Source organism: Rhamphochromis sp. 'chilingali' (genome assembly GCF_963969265.1).
Source record: "Rhamphochromis sp. 'chilingali' genome assembly, chromosome: 15".
NCBI classification, from domain to species: domain Eukaryota; kingdom Metazoa; phylum Chordata; class Actinopteri; order Cichliformes; family Cichlidae; genus Rhamphochromis; species Rhamphochromis sp. 'chilingali'.
Window position 1 is genome coordinate 35389122 of NC_137942.1, and position 14932 is coordinate 35404053.

The 14932-nt window shown below is 40.8% G+C and overlaps 1 long non-coding RNA gene across 1 annotated transcript; it reads right to left on the reverse strand.

Annotated features, from left to right (window-relative positions):
* Positions 1-5064: 5064 nt before the first annotated feature.
* Positions 5065-6116, reverse strand: LOC308411633. Its single transcript, XR_013974427.1, has 2 exons — positions 5454-6116; positions 5065-5319 (listed from the first exon to the last, which is right to left on the reverse strand). It is a non-coding gene; the product is annotated as an uncharacterized lncRNA (long non-coding RNA).
* Positions 6117-14932: the final 8816 nt, after the last annotated feature.

A 14932-nucleotide genomic window follows, 5' to 3' on the forward strand; every position in this document is an offset into this window, starting at 1 on the left:
ATTCAAACAGAAAGACAAACATGGAGCTCCTGATCCTCCTGCATGAGAACAAGCTGACATGAGCGCTGTGTCTGAGAGTGTCTCCCTGTCACAGTGACAATAACACAGCTGCTGCTCACAGTCATTAAACTGACCTGAGGTCAGCTGTGCTCCTTACATATGAACCATGTGACCTCACATCAGTGCTGTGGATGACTGTAGTCATAGAAGAGTAGAGCTGTAGCAGGTGGTGTGAGGAGGAGGTGGTGTATTCTAGTTAACGCAGTACTGAAACACTCCAGCAGAGGGCGCTGTTAAGTCCTTATTGTAACACAGTTACTGTGTGCAGTTATACTTCATACATAATCTGCACTTATTTCCATCAGACATGCTGTCAGTAAATGATTGGTTTCTATTGATTCTACTTCCTGTTGACTCGTTTGATGACAGTGAAACAATCACAGCTGATTGTGTGATGATGTAAACTGTCACTGTTACATTCAGTGTGTGTGACATAATGTTAGTGCAGGCTGATAACAGCCTGGTTCTGTTAGAAACACATGAACGTGTCCATAGATCAGTGTGTGTTTAACATGAGAGCTTCAGCCCTGCTGATGTGTTAAATAAAGACATGCAGGAAAACTGATGAGACTCTGAAATAACTCTTTATATTTATAATGTAACTCTGCATCAAAAGAACAACAAAGGATCCCAGACAGGTTTCTGTGAACAAAGACCATTCTGATGTTTCTGTGTTTCTAACACTTTGACATTATTAGTAAACAGACTGCAGTGAGCAGCATTTATAAAGAGCTTCTATATAAAGATATGACAGCTGTTTGACAAGTTTATCACTCTGTGTTTGGACCTGATCAGTCCAGCTGTTTACTTGAAACATGTTCATTTACCTGTTCTGTTATATTCATGTTCTTGTCTCTGTTGAAAACACATTTTAATGTCCCTCAGATTTTTCTCCCAGATGAATAAATATAAAAATGACACAAACTGACTGCAGCTACTTTTTGTCCTTTCTGTCAAAAACCTTCATGTGACTCATGAGAGACACGTTTCAGCTGTTTGTGACAGATCAGAGGCCAACAAGTCATTTATAACACTTTCCATCATTGTTTAAAGTTCTCAGTGTTTCTGTGTTGCTGCGTATAGGATCTCCCAGCATCATCACTGTGCTGTCCAATCATTGTGTGCGAGGTTACCCTTATAGTGCGATGTGTGTTTGCACAAAGAGAAGCATGTGTGTCAAATATAAATAAGCACAGAACAGAAACAGCTGCTCGTTTCTTCTGTTTAGAGTCAAGTTAGTGTTTTGTGTCTTTGTTTGAGGCCTGATGTCGAGCAGAGGTGTGTGTAACTGCACTGGTCTGTTATATGTGTGAAGTGTGTGCTTCTCTTCAGCATCATCTTTGTCACTGCTGATTCCTTTGTGTCATCATGTGTTGAGAAGAGAGAACAGTTATAACGGAGGAGCAAAAGGAAGCCCTGAAATCTGCATCAACAAGGAAGTGTTGGCTCACCAGTGATCCCAGCAGAGCCACTGGTTTGGCTCCAGTTGTTACAGATTCAATGATGTTGTTGCTACAGATACATGTCAGCATCTTTATTGAATTTAATATGAAGCAGAAATGGTGTCATCAGGAGAAGAAGAGGAGAACAAGTCCGGCGAGGAGGCAGCAGCTCTTAAAGATGAAACAGCAGCTCAGCCCTGAGCTCAGAGAGCTGCACATGAAAAAGCTCCTCAAGCAGATCCTGTCAGAGGTTTGTCATCAACAGGAGGAACTGTTCACATCATAGGATGAAGATGCTGTCAGCTGGATGAAGAAGGTTATTTAATGCAAACGTTCACACTGAAGTCAAATTGTTGTCGTGTTGAACAGATTCATGTACTGATCGTCTCCAGAATGTTAGAAGAGCTTCAATGAATCATTAGAAACAACTTACAGCTGCACAGCTGTGTCAAACACATCTGTGTGTCATTGTGGGATTGTTGTGTTTCTACATGTGACACACGTCTAAAACATGCACACAATCTGAACACAAACAGGGACTCATGTGTTCCCACAGCCAGATGCTGAGAGCCATTTCCTTGTAGTCCTGTGTCTACATACATGAACCATTAGATGTTATTGGAATGATTGTCAGCTCTGATAGTTTCATGTGTGTTTAGCTGGACGCTGTTTGATCCTCGACATGTTTAAAGGTGTCCAGTCCTGAGACACTGGGGCTGGAAACAGCTGTGATGTCATTGGACTGTCACACAGACAGAAGTGCATGAAGCGAGCAGCCGAGGAGCCGCTGATGTTTTGGATTCAACAGCATTTGAAAGGTCGACACAGACACATTTGCACACAGAAAGCTGAATCTGTCATATGCCACAGTGAACTCACTGTTCAGTGTTTTTCAGGAAGCTTCTTAACTGCCTCTGCTGCCAAACAAGCAGCTGATGTCCTTGAGAAGAAGCTGAAGAAGTCTTCAACAACAAATACAGGAAGTGGACTTTCAAATACTAGATTCACTTTAGACTCACAGAGAAATGACTCAACCAGCTGTGTTTGATTGACTCCTTTGACTATATGAAAGGTCAGTGTGTGTCTGCACACAGACTGTTGTGTTGGACTGTTATTCAGTTGTGTGCTGAATGGTTTCAAATGTCTGCATCTCAGCTGTGATGAGGCTGGGGGTCATGGGAGGCCACCGTAGCAGCCTCTTCAACATCATGACATCATCATAAATGCTGCTGGACTGTCTGATGGGCTGACGGTGAAAAAGCCGTCGGGAAGGAAACAGAAGACATTTCAGAGGCTGCAGCAGATTTCTTTGATTCGGGGCCTTTTTCAGCTTTATTGGACAGAGCAGTGAAGATAAGTGACAGCAAAGCAGAGAGAAAGGGGGCGTGGCCCGGGTCAAAGCCAGGCCAGCTGCTCTCCACCTCGTGGTCACCTGCTCATCCTAGTGAGCTCCACCAGCAGCCCTTTCACACACTTTACACTGTCAAACACTGTGTGTGGACCTCAGCTAACAACAGGCTACATTTAAGTCTGGACTACATGCTTTTATATTGTTTTTATTCCATCAGCAGCTCAACATCATGAGCAGCTTTGACATAAAGACATCAAACTCAAGCTGACTTTAAACTACTTTTAATACAGGGGCTCAAAAACAACAACATCTTTATTATATATCAGGACACAAAGTCATTTCATCTCAAAGGGAAACAGCTTTATTTGGAATAACCAGCACTATCAACTGGTTTGGGATCTCCACCAGTTTCATGTCTTTGCAGCTTCTCCAACAAAGTTCCTGTAAAATCAGCATGTTTGTCTTTATTGGTTTGATAGTGATTGATTATTCAGTCCCAATCTGCTGTCATCTAAAGAACAAAATGATGTTTCTATGAGTCACAAAGCTCCAGATGTTGTCGGCTTCACAAAGAAAACAAAGAACTTAAACACAAAGTGTTTGGAGCCAAAATGTTCCCAAGCTGCTCTTTTTGAAATGGCAGAGGTACAGTGGTGTCTAACAGCACACTGTGGAAGGCAAACATGTTATTGTTGGATGAAACTTCATGAATCCTTTGTAGATTTGAGCTGTTGGAGCCTTTCTTTTCTCTTCAGGTGTACAGATGCTGAGGAGGCAGGTGAAGCAGGTGGAGCTGTTGTGATGCTGCAGAGGGTGTGTCTTAGTAACTCTGTGAGGCAGAACTGGATCCAACATTGTGGATGTGTTGATGTTGGAGCCATTAAGAGTCTCTGGCCACACTGTAGGATTTCCCTTTGATCCACTGTGGGGGCATTTTGGAGTCTGTCAGTGAAACTCTTCATGTTTGTGTTTGACTCCAGTTTATAGAAACAGAGAAATGTGTCATGCTTTTGTTCGGCCTCCACAAATACACACATTTGTTCATTGGTTGGACTTTTTGGAAGGAGACACATTGAAAACCATGTTAATAAGACCTTGTTGTTTCCTGTGGATCCGACACAGAGAGTGGACTTCAGACAGAAAGCGTGGAAGAGATTTTAGAGGCCGTGTGTGGCAACAGGAAGTTTCTGTGTGTTTGCTGATCTTACATGTGGAAAACAACACGTGATGTTTGTGAAGTTCTACAATGATCATTGTTCTCACAGCATTTTGAGTGGGAACAGTTCAAACTGGGAGTAGTGGGAGTTATTTACTGATTGAAACAAGCTGAATGTTTCTGTGACGATGAAGATCAGCAGCTCAGCTGATCAATGAACTGACATCTATCAGTCGTTTCATGAGATGAAGTCATCAGCAGACATTTGTTCTGACTGTGTGATGAATGTCAGAACGTCAGGGCTCTGCTTTAGTCACTGCTTGATGATCATTGGCTCATTGTTGAATCCAGGGGCCCAGTCTGACCTCTGACCTTTGCTGCAGGTCTTCTGTGTTATCTCCACTTTCATGTCTGATCTTCTGCTGTATCGTCCAAAATAAACATCTGGATCATTTCCAACACTTCAGCAGATCTTTAGTTTGGGCAGTGCAGCACAGAATAACACATATTGTACTATACTGCCCACTTCCTGATCTTATTGGATCTGTGTGTGAGGTTGGTGAAGGAAACACATGTTTACTGAGTGAGTCGCTGCCATTAGGAACTAGTTTTTATATCACAGCCTGGAAATCACACAGGACCATTTCTGCAAGTGAAAAGTCGTCATTGGAGGAAAATCATTGTGTAGTTTATGCGACTGAAGAATTGTCCCAACTACATGTGCTGCTGACCCTTGACCTTTTCTTTAGGTGCACAGAGGAGTCTGTGGGAACATCCAGAACTGAGGCATCTTGAGTACAAACGTGTTCAGACCAGATGTCAAATGATGTCAGATGTCATCCGTGAGTGGATGCAACTGTGGATCGTTCCAATAAAATGAGGCAGTTTTGTAAGTACAAGCCCACTACAACCCATCATCAACATTTTAAATTACATTATACATCTTCACTGATATAAAGCACCACTATTTTAACCTGATTCACTTTTTCCACCCTAACAGTTCATTCCTCAAATCAAACAAGATATTTGACCCTAAAAAATGCATCAACAAATAATTTTGTAATAAAATATTTATTCTTCAACTTTTACAAGTGAAATCAAACAAGTGTGTTTAAGAGTGAAACCAGAGTGGAAGCTGCTCATATAGAGTCCAACCCAGGCTAAAGTAAGCTGAGTAGAGCAGCACCATCAAAGTGTCGGCTCTCTGAACACGGTGCAAGATCGCCATCTGCAGGACAAAACTAGTTTTTCTCGCCCTCCTCGTCAACATCAAGATGATGTCATCGTACAGCAACTGATTCCCTGTCCGTCTGGAACAAAGCATTTACATTAAAAAAGACATTTACAGAAAATACAAACACCAACAACACATCTCATCATCACATGATATTTTATTATTTATTATATTATATATTTTTATTGTACCATCAACATCAACAAATACCAGCATATTTTCTTTGAGATTGAGTAGAGTGGACCTTTCCCTTGGTTCACTTCCTGCTCGCAGCATCAGCTGACCTCTGACTTCCTGGTTAAGGTCTCTCAGCATTGACTGGAATATCAAATCAGACTCACACCATGTTCTTGTAATGTGGTCATGTCTGTCAGCTGTTTGAAGAGCATCTCTGGCCTAAACACAATAGGAAGAACAACAACACGGCTAAAAAAACAACAACACATTTCCATATTAGATGAAGGGCACCGTAACTGGAAATGGTAACATTCATCTGATGCTGCTTTGGATTTATCTTCTGTTTTAGATCAACTTTGATCACTTCGACCCATCTTAAGTCCGTTTGTTCTAACTTCTCACTAACATCTCGTATGATTTAAGATCCCTGCTGTTCCTCACCTGCCCTGTAGGTTTGTGCTTTGACCTCCAGAGGGCGACAAATCAGCACAGACAGAGAGCTCCATTCAAACTTTGCTGCCATCAGGAATAATTCTTCAAATATAATCATCAGTGTTTGAGCAGTTATGATATCAGGGACAATCTAGACATGTGTGACAATACTGAACATGTCACATGACACACCTCAAACATCATGTGATCCACTCTCAGTCTGCACTTTCATTCATGACTTCAACAGGTTGAAATGAGCTTTGAAGAAACATCAGTGAAATAAATCTTTCATGGATTCATGTGAGCAGCAGATGAACTTTACAAAGAATCAGTGGATTTATCTTCTGTTTTAGATCAACTTTGATCACTTCGAGCCATCTTAAGTCCGTTTGTTCTTCTCACTCACTAACGTCTCATATGATTTCAGATCCCTGCTGTTCCCCAGCTGCCCTGTAGGTGGCCTCAGTGTGTCTCACACCATTTACAGATGATTACAGGTCATTTACAGTTCAAACAGGTCCAACATAAGAAATATGCAGAAAATATCCTGCTATAACAGTTTGGGTCAAAGTGCAGATGTTCCAGATGTTCTGAGTCTGTCTGTGTTTCATGTTAACATGTAGATGTTGGACCAAAGTGAAGCTTTTTGATGTGACTGCAGGAATGTGAAGTGTAACTCTGAGCTCTAGGAAATGAAACTAAACGGACTTTTTCTCCTTTATTTATAGTGTTAAAAATCCCAATTCTTTGAATCTTTGGGCTGAAGGAAGGACAATACTCGGTGTATAAATGCTCAATCAACAATCATTTATTTCCATACAATTCAACACATAAGAGCATTACAACGTCCGGACGGGAGAGATGCCTGCAGAGGGTCAGCAGCATGTCTCAAAATGGTGACGGGTTACTCAGCTTTTTATAGTCTCTAGTGGCCCCCACCTAGTCGTAAAAGCCTAAACATTCACATTCTTTCTCTCTTACGGCGCCTAAATTATGACCTCGGCTCCCTGTCTTCTCTGCTCCCTGCAAAGGTGGGGGTATGGAATGTTGTCTATCTCCCTAGACACCAAGTCTCCTGCTTACAACCTTCTCTTGATGATTCAGCAGTAAAGCATGTCAAGAAAACAGTATAAGACATTCACAGCCGATCAAGGATACAGAGTGATGCACACTTATCTAATGAACTACAAAATGATTATGTTCTTTTAACTCAAAAGTATAATGAGGACTAAACTACATACTGATCACACACTCTATATTAAAGGGTATAATATGATCTACAGCAGTATCATAATTCAACTACTTTGATTACATATATAAGGTAACATATGATAACAGAATAATCTCAACAATAGGAAAGTGTAGGAGAGCAACAGATGAACAAGCGTTACTGTAACAGGAAACACAAGCACGTCATCAGAGGATCTTTATGTTCATCATCATCACTGTTTCCTTGTTCTGTCACAAACACACAACACTTCCTGCTCTCTCTCTGATGGATCTGATTGGCTGTTTCATTCACAGGAGGTCAGGGCGTCACACCAACAGCTTTAACTGCACAACGACACACTTTAAATCATCTACAGACAAACCTGTGTGTTTGATTTATGAAGAAATAATAAAGACGTGTGTACAGCTGTCCATGAAGCAGCTTCTCACACAAACTCTGACACTTCAGCCACTTTAATTCCTGCAAAGCTGCGTAATAAAGAGCTGTGACTGCTATGAGCTGCTGCTGATGACTGCATGAAGCTCTCAGCTGAAGCTTCTTTCATTTAGTTTAATGTTAATGTCGCCTTTTTAAGCCTGTGTGAGGATTTTAATGACACACATTAAAGGAGCTTCTTTGATTAGAACCAAATTCATGTTGATTTTCAGCCTGAAATGATAAAAACTTTAATAATTCTGTTTATAATCATCAACCTGGAGACTAATGAAAAGTATAATAGTGAAAGAAAGCCTTTATTATTTGAGTAATGCCTGAATCTGCTCAGAGACGGAGACAACACAGAGGTGTTGATGACAGTTTGACATTAACTGAATTAAAAACAAAGTGCTCTTATTGTGAAAATCTGCCTCCTACTTCTTTAAATCATTTTTATGTATTTTTTAACCTCACAGTGAAACATTGAGGCATTAATCTGACACAGTTTGATCAGCAGCTGTGTTTTCACTGACGTTTCACTTTGATTTGTTCAGACTGAGCAGAGAGGATCGGTTCTCTGTGTGCGCACTGCTGAGAAACACAAGCTCATTTCTGCTGTTTCATGAAAACAGTGTTATGGAGGAACAAGAAGTTCAGCCTCTAAACTCTCAGCGTGAGGACTGAGTGAAGAGTTTCAGAGCAGAGAGTTTTGGCTCACAGATTTTAGCGTCTACACAAAGAGACGATTACGCACTTGATCTGAGAACATCTCCACCTCCTACAAACAAACTCTCCTACGAGCAGCTGTAACAACTAGGGATGGGTATTGATAAGATTTTCACGATTCCGATTCCACTTTCGATTCTGTTTAACGATTCGATTCTTTATCGATTCTTTATCGATTCTTTTTTAAAAAGGAGAACACTAAGGTCGATTAGCTTAGAACTTTGTTTTTTATCTTCTCTTTGAACAAGATAGAAATTTAGGAGTAACATGGCCTTACAAACCCAACAGGGAGATCTTAAGAGATCCAGCCTACGGCTCTTCAGTGGGGTGTCACAGGGTCCCCAGGAAAAAAAAATGTAAATGTAAAATAATAAAATAAATATTCTTCTGTAGCAATAACAAAGTATAACATAAATTATTCTGCAGCAATTACACAAGAATATCCAGTAATGTCCCTGCCTACAATTAAACACATTCACTTACTGAAAATCATCTGCTGTGGCAAATGGGTGCAAGCCTTTGACCACAAACTGAGTCACTGCTCGGTGACATTCGTCTATCCTGCCTGAAAGGAGACGCTACCGGTAGACTGCAGCGAGAACTGCCAGCATCTGAGCCAGACTCTGTCTCATCATGGTCACTAAATGCACAGTAATGGCAGGTTTGTAATAAGGCAGATCGCACTAACATAATATGCACTGTTAGTTGATTATTTACCTGCCGCATTAACGGGCGAGGACGTGCAAACGTTACCGCTGCTGCTGGGTTGAGATTCACGAGACCGGAGCGGAATTAAAAACACGACATTCATTTAAGGTCATCGTGTCTTTTGTGAGCAAATGCTTTTGCATATTCGTAGTGTTTCCTCCCTTAAATGAAATATCTACTTTGCAAGTATTGCAAGTTGCCCTGTTGTCATCCGTTCTCGTAAAGTATGACCAAACTTTTGAGCATTTGAGCCGCTGGCGCCGTGTTTCCTGCCAGGTAAATGACGCTCCGCAACGTGGTGACGTCATTCGGGGCGACTGGAATCGATAAGGGAATCGTTTGCAAAAATGGCAAACAATTCCAAGGAATTGAAACAGTGGGAACCGGTTCTCAACAAGAACCGGTTTTCGATACCCATCCCTAGTAACAACCACAACAGGCAGAAGACTGGATTTCTTCAGGTCAGATTTCATGCAGTTTGCATAAATTGTGTGTCACAGACATTGTAGTTCACATTTGTGTGACTCGTTTAAATCTTCTCCTCCTGAAAGTGAAACTCTTACAAACACATAAGGACACAAAAATCCTCGTGTCCACAGCTTTCAGTCCCAAACTGACTCTGAGCCTCGTCAGTAAATCCGTCAGCTTTTTACCATCTAAAGAAGTCTTTGTGCTGCTGCAGACGTTAGTAAATCTGACCCGAAATGTTCTTTTTTCTTTAAACTCACAGGCTGCTCTCCTTTAAATGACCTGCAGGAATCAGCAGGGTCAGAACATGTGTGTGTGGCAGAGTCTGAGCAGAAACCTGCTGCAGGTTGATCAAACTAAAGTCATATTAAGGAGCTACTGGCACAGAATTAAAGTTATAAATGAAGTTTACAGAACACTGTTTGCCTTTAATTCTCTAAGCACAGATAAATGAACACCATTGGACTTTATCAGAAATGAATGAAATATCACTGGGATCAGGTGTAAAGTGACACGTGGAAGACTGGGTTTGTTTTTTAATACTTAAAGTTATCAAACAGAAACAACAGAAGTCCAAATGGTGCACTTGAATACAGAGAGAACAGAAATGATGGAGGAATCATTTAGTTCCACTCAGAAATATGAACGTCAGGTTAATCAGACGATGGACTGAAGAACAATCAGAGTGTTTCCATATAGAAACATCTGTTTGTTCTTAATCACTCACTCAAAAAAGAGAAACTGGATGCCTGTTACATTTACAGGAGTTTGAAGAAAACATGTTTCTGAAATGAACATAATTAAATCATACAGGGAGTGCAGAATTATTAGGCAAGTTGTATTTTTGAGAAATAATTTTATTATTGAACAACAACCATGTTCTCAATGAACCCAAAAAACTCATTAATATCAAAGCTGAATGTTTTTGGAAGTAGTTTTTAGTTTTAGCTATTTTAGGGGGATATCTGTGTGTGCAGGTGACTATTACTGTGCATAATTATTAGGCAACTTAACAAAAAACAAATATATACCCATTTCAATTATTTATTTTCACCAGTGAAACCAATATAACATCTCCACATTCACAAATATACATTTCTGACATTCAAAAACAAAACAAAAACAAATCAGCGACCAATATAGCCACCTTTCTTTGCAAGGACACTCAAAAGCCTGCCATCCATGGATTCTGTCAGTGTTTTGATCTGTTCACCATCAACATTGCGTGCAGCAGCAACCACAGCCTCCCAGACACTGTTCAGAGAGGTGTACTGTTTTCCCTCCTTGTAAATCTCACATTTGATTTTTTTTTTTCAAGGTTCAAGGTTCTTTATTTGTCACATGCATAGTTATACAAGTATAACACACAGTGAAATGTAGCCTGACACGCTCCTCGACATGTGCAAAAATTGGGGGGGGGGGGGGGTGTGTAGAGGAAGAACATTATATATTATATATATATATATATATAGTATATACACTGGGTGAATGTGCATTAGTAGCAGCAAGCAGGTGAATTCTGTACATTAATATGAATAGACATCTGACTATTTTACAGGATAGACAATATAAACATATTTAAATTTAAAGGAATTTGAAATGTACATTGTTCCTTGGTTTAGAGTGTCTGGAAGAGTCCTGTCTCAGTCAATTATAGATGATGTGAGAGGGCGGGTGGGTGTGTTTAGAGCACGGATGGCTTGGGGATAGAAGCTCCTCTTGAGTCTCTCTGTCCTTGCCCGGATGATGCGGAACCTTCTACCAGATTGCAGAAGTTGGAACAGTTTGTTGCCTGGATGGGACGGGTCCTTCAGTATCTGCGCTGCTCTAGTCCGGCATCTCCTGGTGTAGGTGATGATGGACCACAGGTTCTCAATGGGGTTCAGATCAGGTGAACAAGGAGGCCATGTCATTAGTTTTTCTTCTTTTATACCCTTTCTTGCCAGCCACGCTGTGGAGTACTTGGACGCGTGTGATGGAGCATTGTCCTGCATGAAAATCATGTTTTTCTTGAAGGATGCAGACTTCTTCCTGTACCACTGCTTGAAGAAGGTGTCTTCCAGAAACTGGCAGTAGGACTGGGAGTTGAGCTTGACTCCATCCTCAACCCGAAAAGGCCCCACAAGCTCATCTTTGATGATACCAGCCCAAACCAGTACTCCACCTCCACCTTGCTGGCGTCTGAGTGGGACTGGAGCTCTCTGCCCTTTACCAATCCAGCCACGGGCCCATCCATCTGGCCCATCAAGACTCACTCTCATTTCATCAGTCCATAAAACCTTAGAAAAACCAGTCTTGAGATATTTCTTGGCCCAGTCTTGACGTTTCAGCTTGTGTGTCTTGTTCAGTGGTGGTCGTCTTTCAGCCTTTCTTACCTTGGCCATGTCTCTGAGTATTGCACACCTTGTGCTTTTGGGCACTCCAGTGATGTTGCAGCTCTGAAATATGGCCAAACTGGTGGCAAGTGGCATCTTGGCAGCTGCACGCTTGACTTTTCTCAGTTCATGGGCAGTTATTTTGCGCCTTGGTTTTTCCACACGCTTCTTGCGACCCTGTTGACTATTTTGAATAAAACGCTCGATTGTTCGATGATCACGCTTCAGAAGCTTTGCAATTTTGAGACTGCTGCATCACACAAGATTAGGTGAGATTTCAGACCGAGGGAAAATCACTGGGGTGATCGCAGGAAGAGGCAGAAAAGCACAGACGTGCTGGACCTCACAGTCATTTGGAAAAGGTAAGAATGAATCTGTCTTCATTCATCTACATGGAAATATATCACCAACAAACAAACCAATAATACAACCAAATCACTCCCAGTTCAAGACTTTGGTTATTTACAACATTTGAAACATACTGTGTAGCTCAGTCAAAACAGCCCAAGGCCAAGTGAAAGTGCTGAGAGGGAAAAGATCATGATTAACGATTTATTTAAACTCGTAACTGGGGCAGCAGCTGAGCTTTGTGAGCTGCAGCTTAAAACATGTAACCATGCTTTCAGTGTTGCAAATTTCCTGTTACTAGCTAGGTCAAATCCAAATTTAGTGTACAGGTCATAAGATCATATAGAGGCAAAATCATGATACATCATGAATCATTTTTACGTTTTAGTTGTAATAATTATATATTTCTTGTTCATTTTAGTTCTCATGTGGTCAAAAAGTCTAAGTCAAAATTCTCAGCATTTTCAAATTACAGCTTCTTAATTTATATAGATAATTTTAATATTCTACTGCTCAGAAATAATTTACAATTTCCAGCTGTGAATTCCATCTTATTTACATTTTTTAACATTATATACTAGATGGGACTTGATGAAATGACCAATATAGATATATGCCCAGTAGCAGAATATCTTGTAATTATGTTTTACTCCCCTCTGGTGGCCAAATTAAACACGAGGCGATCGTGGCTCAAGAGTTGGCAGCTCGTCTTGTAATCGGAAGGTTGCCGGTTGGAGCCCCGGCTCGGACAGTCTCGGTTGTTGTGTCCTTGGGCGAGACGCTTCACCTACCGGTGTTGGCCAGAAGGGCCGATGGTGCGATATGGCAGCCTCGCTTATGCAAGTGCGCCCCAGGGCATCTGACAAGGATGCCTCCTTAATGTATTTATTTTTAACTTAAATCACTGCAAATATTTGAGAACATTTTATCATTAACGATGCCATGATTGATTCTGTTAGATCTTTATTGACACACATGACATCAGCAGGTCAAACCAAGTGGAGGGGTTTGTTTGTCCATAGAGATGCTTCCTTTTGTTTGTGTTAAGGTTTAAATGGATTTGTTGAATGTGTTTCTTTTCATCAATACTGCCATTTAGTTGTGTAAATGTGCATGTTAGAAGTGTGAAGAGGTTTTGTGTTTTAGATCATCTGTGTAGAGTTTTAGATGCCTCAGTTTGAGTGAGTGGTACTGGCGGGGCAATTGGAGGGAAATTGATGGCCCTATTTAAAGCCAGTCTCTACCAGATCCAAGAGAGAGGAGAGGTGAGCTGTGTTACCAGAGCCATGGTCTGTTGAGTTTTGTTAATACAGTTGATTTGGGGGAAGTTTCACATTAAATTAAGTTCACTGTAAATAAATTGCTCACCTTTGGAAACCTGAAATGTCTGCGTAGTCTGCTTCCCACCACCTTCCTTGACATTTGAGTCTGACTATCTCACATACTGGTTAGTGTAAATGGGACACAGAAACCTTTACATTTAATCCCTTCACCTGATATCTAGTGTCAAAGAATATCAAAGCTGTAAAAGCTGTTTACAGCTATTAAAACAAGCTCGGCTTTACAAAAGAAGACATGCCCTTGGATAAAAGAGTCTATCTTAAACTTAAGGAGAATATGCCGCAAAACGGGACGACTATGGAAGAAAAGCAAACTCCTTAAATGACAAATGAAAACTGTTAGATCAAATATTTTTCTAGATTCATATCAAAAAACAAGAGAAATCCCAAGTTTCTTTTTGACAAAATTAGTGATATTGTCTCCCCAGATGTGGTACCTTTAGATGTACACTTTAAAGTAGATAGTAGTAAACAATTTTTTGTTGACATGATTAAAGAAATCAATGCTGAAATCTCCCCAAAGCTTTCTTGTTCTCCGAGTCAGGCACTCCCTTTGTACTCCTGGTCAACTTTTACAACTGCAAAATATATATTGAAATAGCAGCCCTGGTGGACAAAATGAAGCCACCTACAAGCCCCTAAGACATTGTCCCCACTAAGCTCTTCATCAATGCTTTTGACACCATTGGTCCTTGGGTTGGGAACCTTTTTAATGTTTCTCTTCAGACTGGGGTGTTCCCCAGCTTTTTTAAACATGCCATTGTGGAACCAAGGCTCAAAAAACCCAACCTGGATCCAACACTACTTTAAAATGTAATCTCCAAACTCCCATTTATGTCAAAACTCCTTGAGAAGGCAGTAGCTGTCCACCTCACAGCATACTTGGAGAACTATAACTTCAATGAGCGTTTTCAGTCTGGGTTCTGTAAATTGCATTCCACTGAGACAGCACTACTGAAAGTTACTAATGATATTATGATGTCAGCAGACTCTGGAGAATACACAGTCCTAGTCTTGTTAGACCTTACCTCAGCCTTTGATACAGTCAACCATACCATCCTGATAAACAGACTGAGAGACCTGGTTGGGACGTCTGCTCTGTTCACTGGTTTTCTTTTGATATATCTGAAAGGAGTTTTAGTGTGTCTGCAAACCAGATCACGTCGGAATCTACAGAGTTGTTGTGTGGAGTTCCTCAGGGCTCTGTGCTGGGACCTATTCTGTTTTTAATATACAATTTTCCTTTAAGCCAGATAATACAGCAGTTTCCTGAAGTATCTTATCATTTCTTTGCTGACAATATTCAGCTATATTATTCTTTTAAGCCTGCTGAAGCTCATAAGCTCTCCAATCTGATTGACTGTTTAACCAACATTAAACAATGGTTGAACAATAATTGCTTACAGATAAACCCGGCAGAAACTTTGATTATTGCAGCAGACAGTGCCTGATATTAAACGGCGACTGGGT